Source organism: Somniosus microcephalus, chromosome 5, assembly GCF_052327205.1.
Source record: "Somniosus microcephalus isolate GS21.2 chromosome 5, FLI_Smic_1.0, whole genome shotgun sequence".
Taxonomy (NCBI): Eukaryota; Metazoa; Chordata; class Chondrichthyes; order Squaliformes; family Somniosidae; genus Somniosus; species Somniosus microcephalus.
The window spans coordinates 305,072,627-305,100,251 of record NC_140991.1 but is presented as its reverse complement, the minus strand read 5'-3'; the positions used below and the strand labels follow the sequence as shown (position 1 = coordinate 305,100,251).

At 46.9% G+C, this 27,625-nt stretch overlaps 1 protein-coding gene and 1 long non-coding RNA gene across 4 annotated transcripts in view; one reads left to right on the top strand and one right to left on the bottom strand.

Annotated features, from left to right (window-relative positions):
- The window catches only part of LOC147117868 (cadherin-18-like), a 1,002,068-nt gene that overhangs the window by 592,857 nt on the left and 381,586 nt on the right, over positions 1-27,625 (top strand). The gene's annotated exons all lie outside the window — the stretch shown is intronic.
- Positions 524-27,625, bottom strand: LOC147117869 (uncharacterized). The gene is made up of 4 exons (XR_015078555.1): positions 27,491-27,625; positions 6,689-6,737; positions 2,852-3,033; positions 524-728 (listed from the first exon to the last, which is right to left on the bottom strand). It is a non-coding gene; the product is annotated as an uncharacterized LOC147117869 (long non-coding RNA).

Below are 27,625 nucleotides of genomic sequence, written 5' to 3'. Positions count from 1 at the left end.
ATCCAGAGGGAAAGAAGATGTAAAGAATTGAGATAATGGTCAAACCAGAAAGCAACAATGGAATAAGGTTCTTTGCCAAGATCATTGAGATTAGATTTGAAGGAGAAAAGTAATCCAAAAAGGTCAGTTTTTTGAGGAGAACAAATAACTGCGCTATCAGAATAGACAAGGGACAGAAAGGAGATCTCTTAGAAGTAATGAGAAACAGTTTAGAACGAATGGTCATTGGAGGAGCAGAAAAACATCAATTGTTGCTTATTTTCAGTGAAGTTGCATTTTAACAATTGGAAGAGCAGATTTACAAAAGTTAGGAGCAGTGTGAAGTTGATTTGGCATGTTGCATTTTTCATGAGTTTTTTTCCCCAATTATTTTTGATGCACCAGGAGTTTAGATAGAAGGAAAGACTGTAGTGTAAACTGAGCTGCCATTTGACACTCTGGAGTTGTTTTAACTTTGGGCACAATCTTAAACTTTAGGTGCTATGTTAAAGAGCTCTATGATTTGCTCTTCCTGTTAGATTAGACTTTCAGTTGGTTATAATGTGATAACAGCAGAGTTTTATCACATGACAAATAGGGAAATTGTTGACTTTATTTCATTCAATAGTTTAAAATAGTTTTCTTTACTCAATTTCGCAATGGAAGCCTGAAGACAAAGTGCTCGTGGTACTCGGACCAAATGTTCGTTCTGGAGATCAGTCAGGACATGAGATCTTTAATGCACAAACCTGGATAAAGAGTGAACACATTCTCATTAGAATAATATCCCTTCATTAATCAAGGATGATTGGCAGGTCTGGGTGTCGAGATCTTTGGATGATTTTGAGGCAGATTTTCCTTGTCTGGGCTTAAGAACTTCATGGGGCCGAAGAGCTTATCGCAAATCCAGACACAAGCTTCTCACAAATTTCCAATCATTAATACTAATGGACAACCCAGGCACTGCAGATGAAAATCTGCCTCAGTGTAAGTCTGAAAGAAAGAAAGACTTGCATTTAAAAAGCACCTTTCACAACCTCAAGACATCCCAAAGCGCTTTACAGCCAATGAAGTACTTTTGAAGTGGAGTCACTGTTGTAATGTATGAAACACGGCAGCCAATTTGTGCACAGCAAACTCTCACAAACAGCAATGTGATATTGACCAGATAATCTGTTTTTGTGATGTTGATTGAGGGATAACTATTGGCCAGGAAACCAGTGATATGTGCCATGGGATTTTTTACGTCCATCTGAGAGAGCAGACAGGGCCTCGGTTTAATGGCACCTCCAACAGAGCAGCACTCCCTCAGTACTGCACTGGAGTTTCAGCCTAGGTTTTGGTGCTCAAGTCCCTGGAGTGGGACGATGAAACCACAACCTTCTGACTCAGAGGCGAGAGTGCTGCCAACTGCACCACAGCTGACACAGTCTGGAGAATGCTTCCTTTGGCTCACATCCTAACTGGAGATCTGGGGGCAAATGTCTGTCTTGAGCATTCATGCGCAGCGTTACATATGCTGTGGGCGCATATCGGAAAATTGGTCATGTAGCCTATCGCCACTGAGTTGGTATATAATGGTATTTTAATGCTTCAAAGTTGTTATCACCGCAATTAAATTCGGAATCATAGGGCTGGATTTTCTCAATGGGGGCGAGTTGGGGGCGGGACTGCTGGTTGTTGGGTTTCAGTCCCGCCCCCAACGGCGTCCGGCCAACCCACGCTATTTTCCCTTGATTGACCTTGTAAAGCCCGCCCTGTGGGCTTAACCGGCAAATTAAGGGAATGCCGGTGACAGAGGATGACAGATGAATTGTCAGTGTTTGACAGTTTTGAGAAGCTGTCAAACACTGACAATCTCTATTCCAAGGCAAGCCCTTGTACTGAAGGCTCACCTAATCTCTTTCCTGAGCAGAAATCAGATGGCTGCTGCATCTGAGAATGCAGCAATCATTCTGTCATCTCTGCCATTGAGATAAGGCACCTCTGGATCCCCAAGGGTTGAAGCCGACATGAAGAATCAAAGGTAAGTAATCATTTTCTAAGACTTTACACTCACCTCTCATATTTACTTCTCCACACTTGCACCCACCACTCACCTCCACAGCGGACTTTTCGACCTCTCTCACCCCCGCAGACCCACTGCTTACCTCGCTGACCCTGGCGAGGTTCGCGGCCGTCGGGATGCCCGCACTTGCTGGGGTAAAATGGGGATAAGCCTCTTAACTGCCTGTTAACTATCTGTTAACAGGCAGTTAATTGGCTGTAATCCCCTTCCTGCCTCGAGGAGACAGGTCCTGGCGCGGGTCGGGTACCCGCCTCCCGGGAAGATGGGACGGAGGCGGGTTGGGAGCGGGTTCGGTACCCGCTCCCAGTTTCTGCCATTTTCCCAGCAGTCCCGCCTCCAAACCCGCCTCCCCAGGGCTGGCAAAATTCCCCCCATAGTGTTTGGAAAAAAACTAGAAGAAGGTTGACTTGTCAACGTAATTGCAGGAGAGTAATCCAAAACATGAACGTAGAATATTATTAACAGATTAATAACTGATCATTTCTATGATCACTCAACTAACTATTAACCTGAGGTAATCCACTATTTAGAATAATAAATCATTAAAGACGTAATTAGCTCCAGACATTTCCATGGTCGTGCATACAAATATATTTTTAAAAGGTTTATGAATAAAGCATAATCAATGAGAGTAAGTTTTAAGCATGAAAAACTGAATGTTGTGTTGATTGGTGACAACCAGCAGCTTAGGAGGTGGCAGAAGAGACAAAAAAAAACAATTATTCCGCGTTCCCCTCTGTATTTGTGCTATCCAGAAACACCTTTAGATCTAGCAATAAAAAAAGCTAACAGGGAAAAATGCACCTTTTCTGGATAGAAGTTGTGGTCCCTGTGGGGAAAGAAGCTTCCTTTCTTGCGGGAGGAGAGATATCTTTTCTTCTCTGCACTTGTTGGTCATTTGGCGTAAGAGTTGCCAGCTGCTGCTAACCGCGGTCATTTTTGTGTGAGTTTGACCCATGGTGACCTCTGGGAGATGCCTTTTGCTGCTGCACGGGGAAAGAAAGTTTGAGTCTGTTGTGTCACTTTGGCACAAGAATTTTCTATGTTGTGAAATAGATGGTGTGTGAAATAAAGAAAACTCGTGGAGCACAACAGGCCTTGTAAAAAAAAACTATTTTCTTTTCCTTAAGAAGATCACTAGGCCTTAGGGTCTAACAAAGACCTGAAAGGCTCATACTCTCTTCAAAGCAAAGGATACACAATAACAAGCTATTAATAGTATTTACCTTGACGCTAGCAACAGTGGGGGTGAATCCAATGCAGGTAATACCCACATATATTTGAACGTGTTATATTACTGCTGTAAATGACTAAATATTTTCATTGATTTTTTTTTCACTATTTATCATGTCGTTCGAATTGGGACCCCAAGGGATTGTGACTGTTGTGGTCAGCATGGAATGTTTGTTTTCCATTTTACAGCCTATTAAATATAAATGTTTTACGATTGACGCTGGCCATAATTTCCTCCATGTCATATACAAAACAGCACAGGGCTGTCTGCAGTTTTGTTTTGATCGGGGCTCGGGTCGGCGTTTGAGCTAGATAAGTAATGTCGATTTTAAAATGTGCCACCCATGTTTGATAACAAGAATGATGCCAATTGCAGTGATTTAGAGTTGTAATTCTTCACACAGAGGGGGCGGTTTTGTTAATGGGGGCGCGTTGGAGGCGGGACAGCTGCTTGGTGGGTCGATGTCCCGCCTCCATTGATTTGTGGACAACCCATGCTATTTTCCCTTGATTGACCTTGTTAAGCCGGCCCAGCGGGCTTAGCAGGTCAATTAAGGGAAAGCTGGTTGCAGAGCACGTATGGTGTTTCATCTGTCAAAAGTTTTTGACAGATGAATTTTCATCGTTTGACAGCTCTGTGAAGCTGGCAAACAGTGACATTCTGTGTAGTTTCTTTCCTTTGCAGAAATGAGATGGCTGTGGCATCTGAGAATGCAACTGCCATCTCTCATCTGCAACACGAAGGTCCGAGACTCTCCGCATACACACCGACTGAAGCCTGCAGGGAGAAACAAAGGTAAGTACACTGTTACTAACACTTTGCACCTACCTCAGATACTCACCTCGCCACCCTTACACCTATCACTTACCTTCACAGCGCACTTTTGCACCCCCCCCCCGACCCCCACCGATCCAGTACTCGCCTCGCTGACCTGGGGGGTTTTGGAGCCTTCGGGAAGCCTGCACTTGTGAGGGCAAAAAGGGGATAATCCAATTTTCTGCCTGTTAACTACCTGTTAACAGGCAGTTAATAGGCTTTAATCCCTTCCCGCCTTCAAGGAGATGGGACCCTTACACGGGACGGCTACCTGCCTCCTGGCAAGGAGGCATGGAGGCGGGTCGTGGGCACCTGCCCCCAAATTCTGCCGTTTTCCCGGCAGTCCCGCCTCCATACCTGCCTCCCCAGGGCTGGCAAAATCGTCCCCAGAGTAGCAAACTGATGGAAGAAACTGGCCTCAGTGTGTGTAGACGCTGTTAAGTCATTAAAAAAGGAAGTAGATGGTGACATAAGAAAACTACTAGGCACTTGGTCTAAGCGTTAAACAAAGTTTTAATCAACTGTTTTACAACATGGAGGTCTAGTTGTGTCCTTCACTAGTTCCTGTTAAGAATGTCCTGCGCAAACTGGGTCCGTGCCTGAGTATTTATACTCTCCCTGGACAGCGCCACCCACAGGCCGCTCAGTTGATTCATGTCAGATGGTACATGGTTAAGCTGCTGGTATCCAAGTCTGACTCTGGCCCTGCATATAAATACATGCATCTGTACAATTGAAATATGCTGAATACAACAATTGGTGCTTTCTTATTTGGGATTTTATATTCTTATTCCTCATTGGGGCATACCAGATTTATTTTGCAGTGTTACCTTTGAAGGTAAATGCACCTTTAGAGACAACCCGATAAAGTTAACAAAAAGTGGTGCTTGTGACCCTGACTCCAATTGAGATAGAGTTTTGGCTCAGTCTCTGCCACATCTGGGTGCCACCAGCAGTACATAGGTCTTGTCATGATCGCAAGACTGGTCTTGAGCATGGTGAACCTTTCAGCCCACCATGACATGACCAGAATTGCACTTTTAGCACTGTTCGCCCCGACGCACCTGCCCTGATCAGAGCCGTTATGGGGCAAGCTGCTGAGTAGATCCACAAAATCAGGAATGTGACTTCACTAACCGTGCACATGCACATTCACCGACAGAACAACAACCTTTGCGTTGCAAAAGTAAATTGTCGTGAATTTATTTTCCTTACTTTCGCTCTTTCTTGCCTGACTCACAGAGTAAGTCATTCCTATAGAACACAAGAACCAGGAGTAGTCGGCTGTACGGCCCTTCGAGCCTTTACCGTGCTTCTCAATTAAACTATCGGCAAAGTAAATCTTTAGAGCTGTGCTATCAGTTGCCACATAATGTCAACTAAAGCCTGATTTTGAAAATTAAGAGCCAAAGAAACAGTAGCCGATAAATTTGGCCGCGCAGCCCCCAATAATAAGCCTTCAGTAATGAAACCCCAATACTAAGCCCCCAATACTAAGGCCCCAATATGACGGGCAGGAAGTCTGTGCCATTTCCAGCTGCAAATGCGCCACCCACCATATTGTGAAAGGATTTTTTTTTAATTGTCATGTGGTGCCCACGCCTGAAAAAATGTGCCTGTGCAAATAGGGGGTCTAGCATCAGTTCGAGGCCCCCACTGCCAGATTGGTTGGCCCACGGCCTGAAATCGCACCTCAAGCAACTTCCCCCCCCCCCCCCCCGCTGTGTGTTTAGATGTCAGCCTGGGGTGCGGTTGTTCGCCAACACCAGCACTCACTGCCCTGCCTTACACACAGAATTGCTCACATGGGTGAGGTGCTGGACTGGAGGACAATTGGCGCATGCACGGTTAGCCTGCAGTATAATCCACTGCCTTTACGAGGGGATACCTCCAATAGTACCAAATACAGGAAACTCTCTTTTAGCCGGCAAAATGCAGAAGTAGGTTCAGGTAAGTTTTACTGTATATTAGTGGCTGTGTAACCGGGGTTCCTGCACCTGTGGCCATGCAACAGGGACTCCTGGATCTGTGGCCATGTAACCAGGACTCTTGCACAAGTGCCGGGTAACCGGGGCTCCTGCACCTGTGGCTGTGTACGGGGCTCTCGTACCTTGGTAGGTATACCTCTCCGTAATCCGGACTTTTTGATCAACCGGCACCACGCTGGTCTCGTCGGTGCCGGATAATAAAGAGTTCCCTGTAGTACCAAAGTGAATGTCAAGAGTCACAGTATCACTTTTGGTGATAATGAATGGTTATGCCAACGTTGGATCAAATTTGGAAATTCCGAGTCAATGAGGCAATGACTACTATTTGAGAATTAATTGTGATGGAGGTGACAGTATTGGCAGTAAAAGAATAATATGACTTATATTACTGGAACACTTATTAAAAATATCATGTAATGCAGGTTATTGCATATAATATTCATTACAATCCTATCAAAACAATGCATGGAACATTAATTTTCAAAGACTGTCATTTTTTTTCAGTGCAGTCTCTTTAAAAACCAGCTCTTTACATGTGTAATAATGTCATACAACTTTTAAGAAATAAATTAAATAGCAGTCTTTCTGACCGAATCATTTTACCTTAATTTGTGTGCAATCCTGTTCTTTTCACTTGTACTTTGCTGGCACCCTGACAATAAAATTCAAATACATTTGAAATGAGAGAACAGTTGCATTGATATAATGACTGCAATTCCAGAGAACAATGCACCTATCCATCAATTTGAAGCAACAGTCTGGGTTCACTCTGGCAGTGGGGGAGCAGTTGCGCCCATTGAAAAATGACAGCCTCGTTGCCCTCGGCTTTCTGCTGATGGAGAGCTCTGGTTGGTGTGCGCGCAACCCCCTAATACATGCAACTCAATACCAGCAACGCAAAATTGGAAAATCAACCCTATTGTATTGCTCGGGAAGAGAAGCTACAATTTCTTCGGACGATCGCTTTGTGACATGAGCTGGTTATGGGGAACACTGTAGAACTGGGCTCAAGTCAGAGGCTGGACTATTGTGTCATAAAAATTAGTCACTTTAGGCATTTTTTCTTTAACAGCTTCACCTTGAAGTTTTCAATCAGTCAAAACCTTTATACTTTACTCGCATTCTCTTTTATATTTTTATTCATCTATTATTTAATGGCTATGATTTTTGCAGCCAGCGGCGAAATGACGACGCTCTCCGCTGACCGAGAAGAAAGCTGCCCGCAAAGATTTAGCGGGCTCTGTGGCATTGATTTCCCCTATTCCGACGTGACTTTCTATCTGCCGCAATCTATAGGGGATCTGTGGCATCCAGGAACAGTGAGGTCATCAAGCAGGCTGAGCAGCCAATCAGATTGAAGAATTCTCACAGACAGCAAACCAGGAAGTAAAAAGCACTGATTATCATTCACTTTTTCATCATTTTACAGAGAGCAAAATAAAGATTAGGACATGCACATAGGATTAAGGTAGAAGCTGAAATATCATAAACAGGCATTAAAAAATAAAATAAAAATTCATTCTTCTCATTTTAAAAATCTATGGAATTTTTATCATGGAATGGAGGGAATAACACTCCACACTTCTAAAATTAGTTTTTCAGGGTCAGAGAGGTTGCTCAGCAGTAATAATGCCTTGGTACACCGTTAAAAACTCATTCAACAAGGCTTAACTTTTTCAATGGTTTTTACAGTGAGAATAGTGCATAAAAAGTTGAAGTTCATGTTAAATTACTAATTCTGTGCTTATTGCATTTGCGAAGGCTGCAACTGCACACCCTGTGGAGGAGCAGGGTATCACTGACAGCAACTTCCGGATTTCCACCTTTAACTGCACATGCCAGAAGTTGCTGTCAGTCTTATACAGTAACGGCGGCAAACGTTGACAGTTTTGCTGTCATTACAACCACAAATTCCGGGCCATTATGTTTCCCTACAGTACAACAGTTACTACGCTTCAAAAGCACTTCATTGACTGTAAAGTGCTTTTGGGAGGTGCTGGGGCCGTGAAAAGCACTATAGAAATGCAAGTTGCATAGTATTACATAGTACTTACACCACAGAAACAGGCCATTCAGCCCAACAGGTCCTTGCCGGTGTTTATGCTCCACACAAGCTTCCTCCCACCCCTCTTCATCTAACTCTATCAGCATATCCTTCTATTCCTTTCTCCCTCATGTGATTATCTAGCTTCCTCTTAAATGCATCTATACTAGCCACCGCTACTACTCCCTGTGGTAGCGAGTTCCACATTCTATTGTATGTTATACATTTGCACCCTCCCTTTCCTGAATCAAGTAAATTCAAGGTGAATAGGTGCACGCTGGTACTTCACCGCAGTGGCATTCTTTATGTGCAGGTTTAGGCAGTGAGTGCTGGCAAACTATTCAATTATATGCGTGTGTCTGTCGGGGAAAGGAAGTGCTCAGAGTTGGGTGTCAACCTGCCCTCATCTGACTTTCCTACATGTATTTTTCCAGCAGGGAGTCATTGTTTTTTTTGGACCGTGATCAGAATGGTCCACAGCCCAGTTTTCAGTGCTCTATGCTGTTATCATACCTTTGCTGCAGAATGAATGACATTGGGGAACAATATCTCTTCTGTTACACCTGCTTTCTCACAAAGTTATATCTTCGTTTTTGCCTATGATTTTCCATAATCGCAAAAGGGTGGCAAGGTTTTACAGAATAAAAAAAAGATGACTACATAGAGATTGCAGATGATGGAGCTGGTGATCGAAGGCAGAAATAATGACTACTCTATGTGATGGCATACAGTCCATTTATTTCTCAAATCTGGGTCTGAATCAGTCCTGACTGAGGAGATAAAGGATTGTTGTCTCTTCAGTGTGTTAGGCTGCTATGTGAATTGCGTTTAGACAGTTTCAAGCTAGTTCCTAGTGGTCACTCGTCCAAAGTACAAAATTGCCCATAATTCAACAGAAATTGGTGTTAAATTGTGCAATGCCATTCCTAGAAAATGTCAAGCCAGAAATGAGACAAGAAACCTGGGAGTTCATTTCACTTTTGCATGAGAAGGATTTTAAGCAACTGAGATGGGAACTCTATGTCTGAAGAATCACGACACATCTTTCAGGCTCATAATGCACTCCAAGACATGTGTTATACTGTCAATGCAGTTTAGTAAGAAATAATTCTGCAGCTGATCATAGAAGCATTTTAAGATCATAACAACATAATAATTAGGAGCAGGAATAGGGCCATACAACCCTTTGAGCCTGCTCCGCCATTCAATAAAATCATGGAAGTCACACAATACCAGGTTATAGTCCAACAGCTTATTTGAAATCACAAGCTTTCGGAGCGCTGCTCCTTCGTCAGGTCGTCGTTGTACGTGTCTTCACACTGTATGAAGTGGTGGAAGGATTTCTGGCCGCGATTAACACTCCTTCCGTGACCGTAACCATCTTCATACCAGCCATTAGGGTGGTTAATCCTATGGCGGGAGGGTTTTACGGGCTCCCACAACCCATACGAGGGGGGGGCCACCCACACCCACGGACGCAAATATCCCGCTGGATGTCAACCCAGAATTTAGAGCCGGAGCTCCGACTCCACTTGCCGGGACTGTCTGGAGCGGGGTTCGAAACCCTACGCCTTCTGGCCCAGCGGCGGGGATGCTACCGCAACGCCAAAGGCCCACTCCCTTCATCAGGTGAAGTGAAGAGAAGCATACAGGCACAGCATATATAGTCAGAGAAAACTGCCAGATGATTACAGGTAATCTTTCTAACTGCCCTTTATCACACCTCTGCAGAGAGATAATCACAGCAATCAAAGGTGTGAATGGTGTCCAAACAGGTCAGTCAGGAAAACATTACATCAAAGAACAATGAGGTGGGGTCACAAGGGGTCAAATGTTGCAGATGCTGGGTCCCGGTTGAGGCCATCCTCATGAGTGCAGAACTTGGCTATCAGTTTCTGCTCGACGATTTTGCGTTGTCGTGTGTCTCGAAGGCCGCATTGGAGAATGCTTACCTGAAGATCGGAGGCTGAATGTCCTCGACTGCTGAAGTGTTCCCCGACTGGACTGGGAGGGAACACTCCTGCCTGGCGATTGTTGTGCGGTGTCCGTTCATCCATTGTCGCAGTGTTTGCATGGTCTTGCCGATGTACCATGCTCCGGGGCATCCTTTCCTGCAACGTATGAGGTAGACAACGTTGGCCGAGTCACATGAGTATGTACCATGTACCTAGTGGGTGGTGTCCTCACGTGTGATGATGGTATCTGTGTTGATGATCTGGCATGTCTTGCAGAGGTTGCCGTAGCAGGGTTGTGTGGTGGCGTGGTCGCTGTTCTCCTGAAAGCTGGGTAATTTGCTGCGAACGATGGTCTGTTTGAGGTTAGGCAGCTGTTTGAAGGCGAGTAGTGGAGGCGTGGGGATGGCCTTAGCGAGGTGTTCGTCGTCGTCGGTGACATGTTGAAGGCTGTGGAGAACATGGCGTAGTTTCTCCACTCCGGGGAAGTACTGGACGATGAAGGGTACTCTGTTGGTTGTGTCCCGTGTTTGTCTTTTGAGGAGGTCTATGCGATTTTTCACTGTGGCCCGTCGGAACTGTCGATCGACGAGTCCGACGAGTTCTTGCCATGTGACGATGGCAAGAAAGCAGACAAGATCCCGAAAGGACTACAGATCACGAACCCACTCAAGTCAACCTACAACAGAGACTACGCTGAGAGACTCTGCCGTCGTACCTCTCGCACACTCCTCAACCATCTCGTACAACAGCTCTACAGCAGACGCCACAACCTTGAAACCAAGATAGAGTCCATGTTCTCAGCTTGTGCTCAGGACACAGCAGACCAGCTACGAGACACCGCCAAGCAGACGAGGCAACGGAACTACACTGCCAACATGCACACCAAGAACAGGAAGCTTGAGAAACTCGGCATCACCACCAGCAGCAACCACGCCTCCCCCGGTACCACGGTTGGAACCACAGGGAAGTCCATCGTCAACTTGTCCAACCACACCCTTCAACCAGACGAAATCGAAGTTCTCAGCCGAGGGCTCAGTTTCTGCCCCGCCACCAAAATGGACCCCATCAGCCTCGCGGCAGACACAGAGGAATTCATCAGGAGAATGAGGCTCCGGGAATTCTTCCACAAATCCCAAGATGTCAGCAGCGAACCCAATGAGACAATCAATGATCCGGAACAGCAGACAGAGGGATCCGCGGTGCAGCAACCGAAGAAGAAAGAGTCAAATTGGACCCCTCCGGAGGGTCGCTGCCCTAAGCTTGACATGAATGCTCAAGCTGTCAGGAGATGCATCAACGCCAGATTCATCAGCCACACTCACAAGACAGTCCAGAATGTCACCTGAGCACAACGCAACGCCATCCACGCTCTCAAGACCAACCGCAACATCGTCTTTAAACCAGCAGACAAAGGAGGCGCCATCGTCATACAGAACAGAATGGACTATTGCAAAGAAGCATACTGACAACTGGACAACTGGACAACCAGGAACACTACAGACAGTTACCCGCAGATCCGACCAAAGAACACACCCGCCAACTCAACAGACTGATCAAGACCATCGATCCAGACCTTCAGAGCATCCTACGCGCTCTCATCCCACCTACTCCCCGCGTGGGAGACTTCTACTGCCAACACACCCGGACATCCTATCGTATCAGGCAACGGAACCCTGTGTGAGAACCTCCCTGGATACATCGAGGGCATCCTGAAACCCATCGTACAGGGAACCCCCAGCTTCTGTCGCGACACTACAGACTTCTTACAGAAACTCAGCACCCACGGACCAGTTGAACCCGGAACACTCCTCGCCACGATGGACGTCTCGGCACTCTACACCAGTATCCCCCACGATGACGGCATCACTGCGACAGCCTCAGTACTCAACACCAACAACAGCCAATCTCCAGACGCCATCCTACAACTCATCTGCTTCATCCTTGACCACAATGTCTTCAACTTCGACAACCAGTTCTTTACCCAAACACACGGAACAGCCATGGGGACCAAATTCACACCCCAATACGCCAACATCTTCATGCACAAGTTCGAGCAAGACTTCTTCGCTGCACAGGACGTCCAACCAACACTATACACCAGATACATCGACGACATTTTCTTCCTATGGACCCACGGCGAAGAATCACTGAAAAGACTACACGATGACATCAACAAGTTCCATCCCACCATCAAACTCACCATGGACTACTCCTCAGAATCGGTTTCATTCTTGGACACACGAATCTCCATCAAAGACGGACACCTCAGCACTTCACTCTACCGCAAGCCCACGGACAACCTCACGATGCTCCACTTCTCCAGCTTCCACCCTAACCACGTTAAAGAAGCCATCCCCTATGGACAAGCCCTGCGAATACACAGGATCTGCTCAGACGAGGAGGAACGCGATGGACACCTACAGACGCTGAAAGATGCCCTCGTAAGAATGGGATATGACGCTCGACTCGTCGATCGACAGTTCCGACGGGCCACAGCGAAAAATTGCATAGACCTCCTCAGAAGACAAACACGGGACACAACCAACAGAGTACCCTTCGTCGTCCAGTACTTCCCCGGAGCAGAGAAACTACGCCATGTTCTCCGCAGCCTTCAACATGTCATCAACGACGACGAACACCTCGCTAAGGCCATCCCCACGCCTCCACTACTCGCCTTCAACCAGCTGCCTAACCTCAAACAGACCATCGTTCGCAGCAAATTACCCAGCTTTCAGGAGAACAGCGACCATGCCACCACACAACCCTGCCACGGCAACCTCTGCAAGACATGCCAGATCATCAACACAGATACCATCATCACACGTGAGGACACCACCCACCAGGTACATGGTACATACTCATGTGACTCGGCCAACATTGTCTACCTCATACGTTGCAGGAAAGGATGCCCCGGAGCATGGTACATCAGCGAGACCATGCAGACACTGCGACAACGGATGAACGGACACCGCACAACAATCACCAGGCAGGAGTGTTCACTCCCAGTCGGCGAACACTTCAGCAGTCGAGGACATTCAGCCTCCGATCTTCGGGTAAGCATTCTCCAAGGCGGCCTTCGAGACACACGACAACGCAAAATCGTCGAGCAGAAACTGATAGCCAAGTTCTGCACTCATGAGGATGGCCTCAACTGGGATCTTGGGTTCATGTCACGCTACATGTAACCCCACCTGACGTAGAGTCATCCAGACGCGAGGCGTCGTTGGCTTGTTCTCTCTGCACAGATGCGGCTGGACCTGCTGTGATTTCCAGCAAAGTTTTTTGGTTTTTTTCTGATTTTCATACAGACCCCAGCATCTGCAACATTTGACCCCTTGTGACCCCACCTCATTGTTCTTTGATGTAATGTTTTCCTGACTGACCTGTTTGGACACCATTCACACCTTTGATTGCTGTGATTATCTCTCTGTCGAGGTGCGATAAAAGGCAGTTAGAAAGATTACCTGTAATCATCTGGCAGTTTTCTCTGACTATATATGCTGTGCCTGTATGCTTCTCTTCACTTCACCTGATGAAGGAGCAGCGCTCCGAAAGCTTGTGATTTCAAATAAAGCTGTTGGACTATAACCTAGTGTTGTGTGACTTCCTGCATTTGTCCACCCCAGTCCAACACCGGCATCTCAACATCAATAAAATCATGGCTGATCTTCGACCTCAACTCCACTTTCCTGCCCGATCCCCATATCCCTTGATTCCCCACGAGTCTAAAAATCTATCTATCTCAGCCTTGAATATACTCAACGATTCAACATCCACAGCTCTTTGGGGTAGAGAATTTGCAAGCTTCACAACCCTCTGAGTGAAGAAATTCCTCCTCATCTCAGTCTTAACTGGCCGACCCCTTATCCTGAGACTATGCCCCCTAGTTCTAGATACTCCAGCCAGGCAAAACAGCCTCTCAGCATCTACCCTGTCAATCCCCTTCAGAATCTTATATGTGCCAATGAGATCACCTCTCATTCTTCTAAACTCCAAAGAGTATAGGCCCAATCTACTCAATCTCTCCTCATAGGACAACCCTCTCGTCCCAGGGATCAATCTAGTGAACCTTCATTGCACCGCCTCCAAGGCAAGTATATCCTTCCTCAGATAAGGAGACCATGTTCAATACATATGTAATCAAAAATTCACTTAGGAATTATTTTTCAATATTTTTCATGGAACTTTATTAAACAGTATCTAGTAGAATTATTCAACATTAGCTCATAGAATTGTTCAACTGTTGGGGGGAATAATTGTTTTCTTTCTCGTATTCTGTCTCCCTTGCTCTGCTCCCAGGCTTTTTCCCTTTCCCGCAACAGATAGCAGAGTGGACAGATCCGTTACAATATTGTAACTTTGAGGATAATTTAAAGAGTCCATGAACTCACATAAGACATTTGGCCATGCATTGCCCAGGACATAGGTTGTTTAACTACCTCCTGTCATTTTTCTTCCTTACCCCTATCAGTTTTCCTGTGTGGGTCAGTGATATCACGAGGGGACATGAGAGCAGTTAGAAACTGGTTGTACTGGAAAACAGCTCCCTGGGTCAGTGCAGCCATAATTGTTTTTTATTCATTCATGGGGTGTGGGCGTCGTTGGCAAGGCCAAAATTTATTCCCCGTGCCTAGTTGCCCTTGAGAAGGTGGTGGTGAGCTGCCTTCTTGAACCGCTGCAGTCCATGTGGTGAAGGCACTCCCACAGTGCTGTTAGGGAGGGAGTTCCAGGATTTTGACCCAGCGACGATGAAGGAATGGTGATATAGTTCCAAGTCAGGATGGTGTGTGACTTGGAGGGGAACTTGAAGGCGATGGAGTTCCCATGCGCCTGTTGCCCTTGTCCTTCTAGGTGGTAGAGGTCGCGGGTTTGGGAGGTGCTGCCAAAGAAGCCTTGGCGAGTTGCTGCAGTGCATGTTGTAGATGGTGCACACTGCAGCCACGGTGCGCCGGTGGTGGAGGGAGTGAATGTTTAAGGTGGTGGATGGGGTGCCAATCAAGCGGGCTGCTTTTTCCTGGATGGTGTCGAGCTTCTTGAGTGTTGTTGGAACTGCACTCATCCAGGCAAGTGGAGAGTTTTCCATCACACTCCTGACTTGTGCCTTGTAGATGGTAGAAAGGCTTTGGGGAGTCAGGAGGTGAGACATTTGCCGCAGAATACTCAGCCTCTGACCTGCTTGTATAGCCATCGTATTTATGTGGCTTGTTCAGTTAAGTTTCTGATCAATGGTGACCCCCAGGATGTTGATGGTGTGGGATTCGATGATGGTAATGCCATTGAATGTCAAGGGGGGGCAGGCTGGGGGGGTGGTTAGACACTCTCGGCTGAAAATTCAGTAGCCTTAGCGCCTCATTTGAGGCGCTAGAGGGCCTTGCGCCGGAGTTATGGCCAGTAGTGAAATTCCCTGGGGCCCTAAATCGGCGTTGCTCCGGTAGCGCTGCGCCGGCACCGATGACGTCATCGGTGTGCGCAGCGTCCCGGTTGCCGTGGTAACCCGCCCGAACTCCGAAATTGAGTTGCGGCCGCCTTGCCCGTGGCAGCTGCAACCAGCGTTTTGTCAGAGGTGCCTTACTGCAGTTAGCGCCGGCGCATTAAAGGCCCCGCGGCGGCCGGCCGCTTTCCCGCCGGCCGCCTGCCCGCAGCTCCCTCCCCGGACTTCTCTCCGCACCCCCCCCGGAACAGATGCAAGCCCGGCACTTGTCCGAGGTGCCGGGCTCATTTTTAAGCAGATTTGCGCGGGCCGCGGCCGGGTGCAGGCAGCTCCTCCTTAACGGAAGGAGGAGGCCTGCACTTCCCCAGCCTGCCGCACCGCATCGGGTGCCGCAGCGCCGGAATTGCGGTGCGAAACGGCAGTTAGCGCCCTTTTCCAGGCGCTAAGACCCTTCAGTAGCGCCGGCAGCCGTTTGGGCGCGGCGCCACTGAATTTTTGGCGCGCGCAGGGGACTTAGCGCCGGCACTAATTTCCGGCGCTCTGTCTTGTTGGAGATACTAGCCTAGAAATTGGGTTTTGGCTTAGCCAGGGCTTTAGCGCCGGAAATTAGTGCCGGCGCTAAGTCCCCTGCGCGCGCCAAAAATTCAGTGGCGCCGCGCCCAAACGGCTGCTGGCGCTACTGAAGGGTCTTAGCGCCTGGAAAAGGGCGCTAACTGCCGTTTCGCGCCGCAATTCCGGCGCTGCGGCACCCGATGCGGTGCGGCAGGCTGGGGAAGTGCAGGCCTCCTCCTTCCGTTAAGGAGGAGCTGCCTGCACCCGGCCGCGGCCCGCGCAAATCTGCTTAAAAATGAGCCCGGCACCTCGGACAAGTGCCGGGCTTGCATCTGTTCCGGGGGGGCGGGGGGAGAGAAGTCCGGGGAGGGAGCTGCGGGCAGGCGGCCGGCGGGAAAGCGGCCGGCCGCCGCGGGGCCTTTAATGCGCCGGCGCTAACTGCAGTAAGGCACCTCTGACAAAACGCTGGTTGCGGCTGCCACGGGCGAGGCGGCCGCAACTCAATTTCGGAGTTCGGGCGGGTTACCACGGCAACCGGGACACTGCGCACACCGATGACGTCATCGGTGCCGGCGCAGCGCTACCGGAGCAACGCCGATTTAGGGCCCCAGGGAATTTCACTACTGGCCATAACTCCGGCGCAAGGCCCTCTAGCGCCTCAAATGAGGCGCTAAGGCTACTGAATTTTCAGCCGACTGTCTGTCAGTAAGACTGGACTCCAACCGAGTATGGTTTGGAAAATAAAGTAAAATTTTTTTAAATGCAGAAAACATACCTGCCCGCTACAATGTCTCCAGCTACAGTCTACAAATTCTCTATTGCAGTATGTAATGTCCTCTTTGTGGACATTATGATATTTAAATTTTGCCATATTGTCACAGAGAGTAACAAAACCATTGCCAAGGGCTACCGCTGGCATTTCTTCAGGAACAACTGGTGGTAATTCTGCCACGGATTGTCAGAGAAAATTGCACTCCTGAAAATGAAGTGATTGAGACAGATGTAAAAACAGAGAAATTGAAAAAAGGTATGAAAATAGAGAGTCTGGCAGTAACTAGTGAGAGTTTCCAGTTCTTTGTCTTGTACATAAACCCACAGCTGATGATATTTGCTTTGGCTGCATTGGTAGCTACTCTTGAACTGCATGGAAGTTAACTGTGATTTTACAACAAAAATCACGGCTCCAATTATTTTTTCCTTTTCTGTCAGTGCAGACACATTCTGGGGAATAGTTCTGTTATAAATCTCATCATCATAAAAAAACTACTCATGAAATAACACTGGACGGCCAGCTGGTGGCGCCGTCCAAGGAGTATAAATACTCGGGCGTGGGTCCAGCTTGCCCAGGGACATTTTGTAAGACAAGGAACTAGTGAAGTACAACTAGACCTCCATGTTCTGAAACAAGTTGATTAAAGCCTTGCTTTATACTCAAACCAAGTGCGTAATGAGTTTTATTACATCAAGTTCCATAGGTCCTAGGCTCTTCTCCCACATTCTACCCTACCCAAACATGAGGTGATCCAAAACTCGGCTGCCCGTGTCCTAACTCGCACCAAGTCCCGTTCACCCATCACCCCTGTGCTCGCTGACCTACATTGGCTCCCCGGTTAAGCAGCGCCTCGATTTCAAAATTCTCATCCTTGTTTTCAAATCCCTCCATGGCCTCGCCCCTTCCTATCTCTGTAATTGCCTCCAGCCCCACAACATAAGAACATAAGAAGTAGGAGCAGGAGTAGGCCATACGGCCCCTCGGGCCTGCTCCGCCATTCAATAGGATCATGGCTGATCCGAACTTAGACTCACGTCCACTTCCCTGCCCTCTCCCCGTAACCCCTTATTCCCTTATCAGCTAGGAAACTGTCTATCTCTGTTTTAAATTTATTTAACCCCCCGAGATATCTGCGCTCCTCTAATTCTGCCCTCTTGAGCATCCCTGATTTTAATCGCTCAACCATTGGTGGCCGTGCCTTCTGTTGCCTAGGCCCTGAGCTCTGGAATTCCCTGCCTAACCCTCTCCGCCTCGCTACCTCTCCACCCTCCTTTAAGACGCTCCTTAAAACCTACCTCTTTGACCAAGCTTTTGGTCGCCTGCCCTAATTTCTCCTTATGTGCCTCGGTGTCAAATTTTCTGTCTTTTACTACTCCTGTGAAGCACCTTAGGACATTTTACTATGTTAAAGGCGCTATATAAATACAAGTTGTTGTTCTCTCCATTTCCCCTCTACCATATCCAAATTTCAAGACCTTATTATTCTGATGAGTATGTTTAAATATATATTGGTAGCATATTAAAAATCTTACTGTTCCACGCACTTCCTCTCTGCATAATATTATCATGTTTTTGTCAAACTTTTTGTGCCAGCTATTCCTCCTTTATAAATTCCACATTTATAATGGGTTTTGTCCACATTGAATCACAACTATAATAGCATAATCCTGCCACTTTGTGAGCATGTGTTTCTTAATTTGGTATTTTTTTCCTTCAGTAACTGAAATTTCTAATGTCTAAAAAAAAGGATTTATTCAAAATAAAAATTACATTTTTCACAATAATATTTAAAGTTATGAATTGAATTGTCTTTTGTTTTTTTAATGCCATTGGTTTTATTTACTCTCTGAAACTCCTTGGCTTGGACTGGATATATTTGCCCAGAGTTGTTATTCTGTGAGATAGATGTGGATTGTGCAGTTTGAGTATATGCAGAGTACCTCATTTCTCAGGCTTTCCTGGAACCTTCCTTCAAACAATTTTGCAAAGCAAGAAGACAAATTTCGAAAGCTTTTTTTGAGGTAGCATTTTTATTTCATTTTTAGAAAACAAGGGAGACAGTGTGTGTGTGTTTCTATTTGTATTTATGGGTGTGAGTGAAATCATGAGAGTGTTCTGATTATACACTTGTAGCTTTTTTGTGTACTCTAAGGTTCAGAAAATGTATTGACCCAAGAGGCAGACAGAGCGAGAAGGAGACAGAGTCAGAGACTGGGGTCAGAGAGGGAGAGAGAGATTGGGGTCAGAGAGAGAGACTGGGGTCAGAGAGACAGACAGACAGACAGTCTGAGACTGGTCAGAGAGAGAGAGGGAGAGTCAGAGACTGGGGTCAGAGAGAGAGAGTGACAGACAGCAGACAGTCAAAGACAGGTCAGAGAGAGAGAGAGAGTCAGAGAAAGAGAGAGAGAGAGAGAGAGAGAGAGAAAGTCAGACAGAGTCAGAGACTGGGGTCAGAGAGCGAGAGAGAGACTGGGGGTCAGGGAGCGAGACTGGGGGTCAGAGAGAGAGAGAGAGAGACTGGGGGTCAGAGAGAGAGAGAGAGAGACTGGGGGTCAGAGAGAGAGAGAGAGAGACTGGGGTCAGAGAGAGAGACTGGGAGTCAGAGAGAGAGACTGGGGTCAGAGAGCGAGAGAGAGACTGGGGGTCAGGGAGCGAGACTGGGGGTCAGAGAGAGAGAGAGAGAGACTGGGGGTCAGAGAGAGAGAGACTGGGGTCAGAGAGAGAGACTGGGAGTCAGAGAGAGAGACTGGGAGTCAGAGAGAGAGACTGGGGGTCAGAGAGAGAGAGAGAGACTGGGGGTCAGAGAGAGAGAGAGAGAGACTGGGAGTCAGAGAGAGAGACTGGGGGTCAGAGAGAGAGAGAGAGACTGGGGGTCAGAGAGAGAGAGAGAGAGACTGGGAGTCAGAGAGAGAGACTGGGAGTCAGAGAGAGAGACTGGGGGTCAGAGAGAGAGAAAGTCAGACAGAGTCAGAGACTGGGGTCAGAGAGCGAGAGAGAGAAAAGAGCCACCAAATTTTGGAATCACCTACAAATGAGCAATCCCCAATGCTATCACTACGACGCCCTGAAATGCCAAGAGCTGACCATAAAGAAGAATACCCTCAGTCAACTAGTCCTGGGACTCAGTGAAGTAACTACCAACAATACTAACAATAACCAGCCCCAGGACAGTGACAGGGTAACACAAAGAATTCGACCCAACACAATCGTCGCTAAGCAAAAGGAAAAATATCTGTCATATTGGGCAGAAACAACAAAAACCCAAAGCAAACTCAATTGCTACTTGGCCCTAAACAGACAATACAACATAGCTGATTACCTGACCATGGTAAAGGATAACAAACTGAGAAGAACCTTGACAAGGTACAGACTTAGCGAACATAGCCTAGCGATCGAAAAAGGCAGACACAGGCAGACCAGGCTGCCAAGAGAGGACAGGATATGCTCGCACTGCAGTCAGGGAGTGGTGGAGACAGAGATGCACTTCCTCACAGCTTGTGGAAAATATCAGGGCATCAGGGAGAATTTCTACCAAAAATTCTCACAAATATGCCCTGATTTCAGAAATCTGAATGACAACCAAAAACTCCCATTCCTACTGGGAGAGGAGAGAAGCTGTATAACACTGGCGGCACGCTATGTTACAGCTTGCCATGAACAGAGAGCCAACCAGTAAACTAAGAAAAGAATATATATAAACAATGCGAATGTATATTTATACACTCAGGGATATACCTGTTTATACACTGTATGAATAGAACTGCGTTTATGTGGTAAACCATAAATGTATTTTGATGCTTTGGCAACATAAGATGTAACTTATCATGCCAATAAAGCGATTTGAATTGAATTGAATTGAATTGACAGAGTCCGAGACTGGGGTCAGGTGGAGGGGTTTAAAGAGAAGGAAAGGGGGAGAAACAGAATGAGAGGATTTTAAGTTTTGATGGCAGTGTAAAACGAGCGATATCAGATTAGACACCCATTAGACATCTTTTCCAATATTAGTTTCCAGTTAATGGGCGGTGAATCTTATAGTGTCCACTTTACACTATCGCTAAAATTACCCCCAATGTGACATTCTTTAATTATTGTTAATTCAATTTTCCATAATCTTGAAGTCAACTAATTATCTCACCTGTGTTGTGATGACAACTAGATAAGGACAAAGCTAATCACTTCCATTTGTGATTATAAATCCACCACCTATGTGGATAGAGAGGGTGGGAGAGAGACACACAATGGGGCACAAATAAGGCGGCAGTGGATTCTCTTTGAGGGAAATAGATAGGAAAAGAGGGAGAGGGGAGGAGGGGAATTCGTTGAGGTGAGGGGTCTGCTTGACTCGCATCACCTGCACTTGGGAGGACCAAGTGGGATTGCGGGAGTGGGTCAATGGGTGAGGTGAGTGACAGCAGAACAAAGGGGGACAGGAGGATACAGAGGTTGAGTGGGTAGTGACATGAATCAGTCATTCATGAAAGAAAGACTTATGAAATAATACTGAGCGGCCTGCGGGTGGCGCTGTCCAGGGAGAGTATAAATACTCGGGCGTGGGCCCAGCTTGCGCAGAACATTCTTAACAGGAACTAGTGAAGGACACAACTAGACCTCCATGTTGTAAAACAGTTGATTAAAGCTTTGTTTAAGGGCCTAGTAGTTTTCTTACGTCAGGTAGTTCAAAGGGGATGAGGTTGGGGTTTGTGACGGGCGTGAGGGGTGGGAGCAGCATAAGTGACTGGGGGAGGGACAGCATTTTCCCTGCAACACCACCTCAGTGTTGATTAACACGCATGCTGTGCCATGCAGAATGAGGCATCTCAGTTGGGCAGGAAGCCGCGTTGGGCTATATGTTATTTTATCGGCATAACAAAACGATCACATTTATTAATAAGCATATTAGCGGTTGAAAGACACTAAACACAGAATGTTAAGTCGTTAAAATTATTCAACAACTTACTGCCGTTGGTTCCTTTTATTGGCTGATGTAGTTTTACAATAAAAATAGTCCGAGTGCTTTGTAAATTTGACTTGATTAGTAGATTGCACATCAGACACCAAATAATTCCCGGTTGGGTTGTGCAATCCCCAGTGCATTAACTGAATGTGCTTGGTGTTCTGTATATAGTGAGTCTGGCAGATGCCAGAATGATAAACGGTGCAACCCAATTATAGTACCTCATAAGCTGGATGTTAACTGGTTTTACAGCATCCAAAGGATTACCAATACAGTTGCTGAAAAATACCAGTTCCTTTTCTCCTCGTGATGTGCTGAAATCCACCCTCCAGATCATGATCTTTATTTTTAATTGCCCTTTCCTTGATCGGTTTTGTGGCCTGCACCTTGACAATCAATAGCCAATAGATCGTTAGGGCCATCCACAATCCAATGAGTAAACTTGGAGGCAAGCTCCAGGTTGAGATTAAGCATTTCCGAGGGGCCGCTTTTCAACTGCTGCCCGCTTGTTTCTCACCCTGGGGTAGGGAGAGTAGGCGGGGGTTTAGGGGGGGGTGGCGGTATGTGAAGCAAGGTGAAGGCACCTCCGCCACCCCATTGATGCCCAAGGTCTGCCTGATGCAATTTTCAGATTGAGCTAAGAATGGGCAAGCGGCCCAGGCGGGAGGCTGCTGAAGCACAGGCCCGACAACGTGCATTTATATAGCACCTTTAATATAGAAAGATGTCGCTCCCTCTCTCTGTAACCTCCTCCAGCTCTACAACCCACTGATATATCTGCGCTCCTCCAATTCTGGCCTCTTGACCATTCCCGATTTTAATCGCTCCACCTTTGGCGGTCGTGCCTTCAACTGCCTAGGCCCTAAGCTCTGGAATTCCCTTCCTAAACCTCTCCGTCTCTCTCTACCTCTCTCTCTACTCCTTTAAGACACTTCTTAAAAACCTACCTCTTTGACCAAGTCCATCTGGCCTAATATCCCCTTAGGTGGCTCGGTGCCAAGTTTTGTTTGATAATCGCTCCTGTGAAGCGTCTTATGTCGTTTTACTAAGTTACAATGTCAATTCTCCATCTCCCTCAGATATATTAATTTCATTCTTTAGCAATTCCAGTCATGCCACAGGCTGAACATCCTCCAGCATTTCCTGTTCGGGATCTCCCATCATTTCCCCCTTTGCCCAAGTCATCTTCCTTCTTATGAACCACAAGTTTACGTCAAATAATAAACCTTCCTCCTGATAGACGGAGCAGTTTACCCTTCCTTTCAAAGATGGCAACACCATTTCCACTAGCCATTAACTATATAAATGGAAGTGTCATCAGACAAAAATCAACCGTAATATGCAAATAGGAGTCTTATGCCAGTTGTAGGACCCTGCTTGCAATTTTCAGGTACACATGAGCAGAGCCTATGCCATGAATGCTCCGTCTAGTTGTGCTCAGTGTTGAGAAGCCCAGTGTGATCTTTAAAGGGACTGCTGGAGGCCACTCAAACAGTGGCCCAGGAAACTTTACCCTGGCGGAATGCTCCTCCGGGGCCTATAAAAAAACTCTGACCTGCTACCAGCACCTCTGGCCACTGTGGACCGCCTCTCCCGCACCACCCCCCACCCCCACTCCCCGATCTGACCTTTCAGCCAGCTCAGTAAGAGATCCGGTGGATTCCCAGACTCCCACAACCGGCGCGGGCTGCAGTTTGCCGGCAACAGGTGAACGAGGACCTACATCGAAATGGCTCGGGCCTGACATCGGCAAGAATGGACTGTTGTCGTGGTGACTCCGCCGCCTTCATGTTTAGGATAGAAGTCGAAGATTGCCTCCCCCGTGTAAACTGGGATGGTGCCAGAAACTACAGCCCCAATTTAGTGGGTTGGCAGTGGGGAGGGGGGGGGGTGGCGGGAATGGTGTGGGCTTGTGCGCGCTTGAGCCCCAAAATGGGCGGCACACACCCGGGGAACATGGAGGCTCGGCCAATCTTAAAGGCCGGGCCTCGTCACCATAACTTTCACTGGAGTCCCGCCCGAACCTGGCCAATCCACTTCCCAGCGGGAGCGGGAGATTGCGGACTGCAACCCACGGGTTCAATCCCCCAGCCAGCAGGTCAATGGGACGGGGGAGGTGGATTGGGGGGAAGGGGGAATGGGGGGAGGGGTCATTATGATCTGATCTACACACTCCTACAGATGACTAATGCAATTTTTAAGCATGTAGGTGAAATTTTAGAACATAATGGGCTGGAAGTTGCAGTCGGATGCTTCCCGCGGGTGAATGCCTCTGAATCGCAAGTACCTACTTGATTGCTCCAGACCTTTGAAGACTCGCGTTCCTGGGCCTGCGGGCGTAGGCCTGCGTAAAGGCCCACGTATCCCAGGGGCGCACGCGGTTCACAAGCATCCCTGAGATCACATGGGCCAGGCCCACCAATGACAAAGGGGGAATCCCATTATGCTTCTGGGGATTCCATTTACGTACGGAATCCCCATGAGCATCTTAGGAACCCCCTAAGAAACACTTTCACAACACTGAAATAAAAATAAATCATCACATGGTGAAAATTAATTAAAATACATTTTCATTAAACATTTAAAACAAAAATTTAAATGTTTGAAAAATAAATTTAAACATTTTTCAAGGAGCCAAAAATAACCTAAGCTAAATTTTAAAGGTTTTTCTGTGGTTAAATCAATTAAAAAATTAATTGAAATTATTTATTTAATACCTTATGCTGGTAAAAGAAGGACTTATGCCTGCTTTTACCAGGTGTAAGGGTTTTGTGGGCATTCGTTGGACAAATAGCCCAACTCTCCGCCAGCGAATGTCCATTTCCTGCGGATGGGTATGATCTGTCGAGCTGAAATTTGACAGATCGCAAGTTCCGGGTTGTTGCACAGCGCACGCGGAAACCCGGAACTTGCGGGGCTCTTACGACGCTGTGCGTACGCTGTCATAGGCCCCAGAAAATCCAGGCCATCGTAATCAGAAAAAGCACATGGCTCAGTGGGCGGCACTCTTGCCTCTGAATCTGGAAGGTTGTGGGTTCATAGTCCCACTCCAGAGACTTGAGCACATAACTCTAGGCTGACACTCCAGTGCAGTGCTGAGGGAGTGCTGCACTGTCGGAGGTGCCGTCTTTCGGGTGAGACCTGAAACCGAGGCTCTCTCACGTGGATGTAAAAGATCCCACAGCACCATTTTGAAGAAGAGCAGGAGGAGTTATCCCCGCTGTCCTAACTAATATTTATCCCTCAATCAACATCGCAGATTATCTGGTCATTATCAGATTGCTGTTTGTGGGAGCTTGCTGGGTGCAAATTGGCTGCTGTGTCCCCTACATTACAAGAGTGGCTACACTTCAAAAAGTACTTCATTGGAAGTAAAGCGCTTTGTGACATCTGGTGGTCATGAAAGGCGCCATATAAATGCAAGTCTTTCTTTCTATATTTCACTGTTCTCAACTACCCAATTAACAAAGGAAACAGTCACCGTGCTCGCTTCATTATCTTTCAATCTGCATGGCAACTGCACCGCAAGAGAGATTATTGATCCGCAGAATTAAAACTAAATGTCTCTGTGGCAAGAAATTAGCACTAAAAGATTAATTGAGATGTACAAATGCTATGCAAATTCATCGTTCGCTCCAGGAAATGGAGCAGGTAGGGTTATTGTCATTTGGGAGTATAAGGAGATGTTGAAGAAAATACAGAGTCCAGTTGCAGCAGATTCTGTTTCTAATTGCTATCCCCACGTGCAGGCATTAGTTAAGGGCAAAACACAGAAGCAGAAGGATTAATTCTAGTCTTTGATTTTTTTTTTCCGCACTGAGGCGCCAGCTATCTAAATGGAATTTGTTTTTATTTGTGCCTATGTGTGTGTGGAAGGGTAACTGGGGCGGGAAAGGAACTTGTTTTTTTATTCATTCACGGGATGTGGGTGTCGCTGGCAAAGCCAGCATTTATTGACCATCCCTAATTGCCCTTGAGAAGAAAGAAAGACTTGCATTTATACAACACCTTTCACGACCACCGCACATCTCAAAGCCCTTTACCGCCAATGAAGTACTATTGGAGTGTAGTCGCTGTTGTAATGTGGGAAACGCGGCAGCCAATTTGTGCACAGCAAGCTCCCACAAACAGCAATGTGAAAATGACCAGATAATCTGTTCTGTTATAGTTGGTTGAGGGAGAAATATTGGCCAGGACACCGAGGATAACTCCCCTGCTCTTCTTCGCAATAGCACCTTGGGATCTTTTACGTCCACCTGAGAGAGCCATCGGGGCCTCGGTTTAACATCTGATCCGAAAGATGGAACATCCGACAGTGCAGCACTCCCTCAGCACTGCACTGGAGTGTCAGCCTAGTTTTATGTGCTCAAGTCCCTGGAGTGTGACTGTGAACCCACAACCTTCTGACTCAGAGGCAAGTGTGCTACTGACTGAGCCACAGCTGACACTGAATATGGGCCCAGAAATTCGAGTCTCCACGGGTGAGTACGCACGGGGTACTCACCCGTAGGCCCAATGGAAGTGCCGGTTTCCTGCATGCACTGCGCATGCGCGGGAAACTGGCACTTCTGTTCCCTTAAAGGAAGGGGTTCAGAGTTCGAACAGTGCGCAGGAGAGGCAGCACGTGCGCATCGAACTTAGTTTTTTTTACAGGTTTTCCCGGGAGGGTGAGTCTCCAGAAGTTAGACATAAAAAGCAGGCGTAAGGCCTGCTTTTTACAAGGTAAGTGGTGAATTAATTAAAATTAAAACATTTTTTCCACAGGTTTATTATTTTTAAATACGTTAAAGAAAGGTAAGTTTATTTTTAGCCCCGTTAGAAAATATTTTTTTTTCAAAAATTTAAATTATTGTTTAAAATAGTTATTTCATGTAATTTATAGTTTATTTTAAAAAATTTATTTAAAAAAAAAATGTATTTGAAGATTTAGTGATGTTTTGGGGCCCGTAGTATTTATAAGTTTTGACAGCTCTTCCTGTCAATCTTATGAATGGAGCATTCCCTGCTCCGATTGGCTCCCCATGGCCCACATGATCCCAGGGGCCGCATCGAACTAACTGCGCCCCTGGGATACGCAAGCACTGCGCGCCGGCAGCTGGAGCAGGCCCCGGATCGGAATTCCATGCGGGCCCACAGCACAATGGCCGGCGCGCTAGGTAAGGGCAGGTCAGGGGCTTACACCCGCGGGAAGCCCCCGACCCAAATTTCTGGGCCATGGTGTTGGGTCTGCCACCTTCTTGACAACTGAGTGACTTGCTAGACCATTTCAGAGGGGAGTTAACAGTCAACCACATTGCTGTGGGTCACACATAGGCCAGACCGTTTAAGGACGGCAGATTTCCTTCCACTAAAGGACATTAGTGAACCAGATGGGTTTTATAACAACAATCTGGTACAAGTTACTCGTTTTTGAATTCCAGATGTATTTAATTAACTAAATTTAAATTTGTGGTGGGATTTGAACTTATCTCACCTGGATTATTAGGTCCAGGTTTCTTGGAATTAACTAGCCCAGTATTACCACTATGCTACCATTCCTTTGAGGAGGGGAGGGGGACAGGGGAGGGGGTATTGGGGGAGCAGAACACGGGAGAGGGGATTAGTGGGGCTTGTGAGGGGTAAAAGGTAGTGGACAAACATTAATGGATCAGAAATCTAAAATGGATAAGACAATTCATAATGAGATCACCGTACCATTACAATAGTTAGCAAATCTTCAGACTTGTCTGTTAACCTCTGTCCTCAGGAGGTCTGAATACCTCATTCATAAACATGAATCCTAGAAAATAAATTTGGAAAGAACAGGTAAATGCAGAGAGATATTTAACA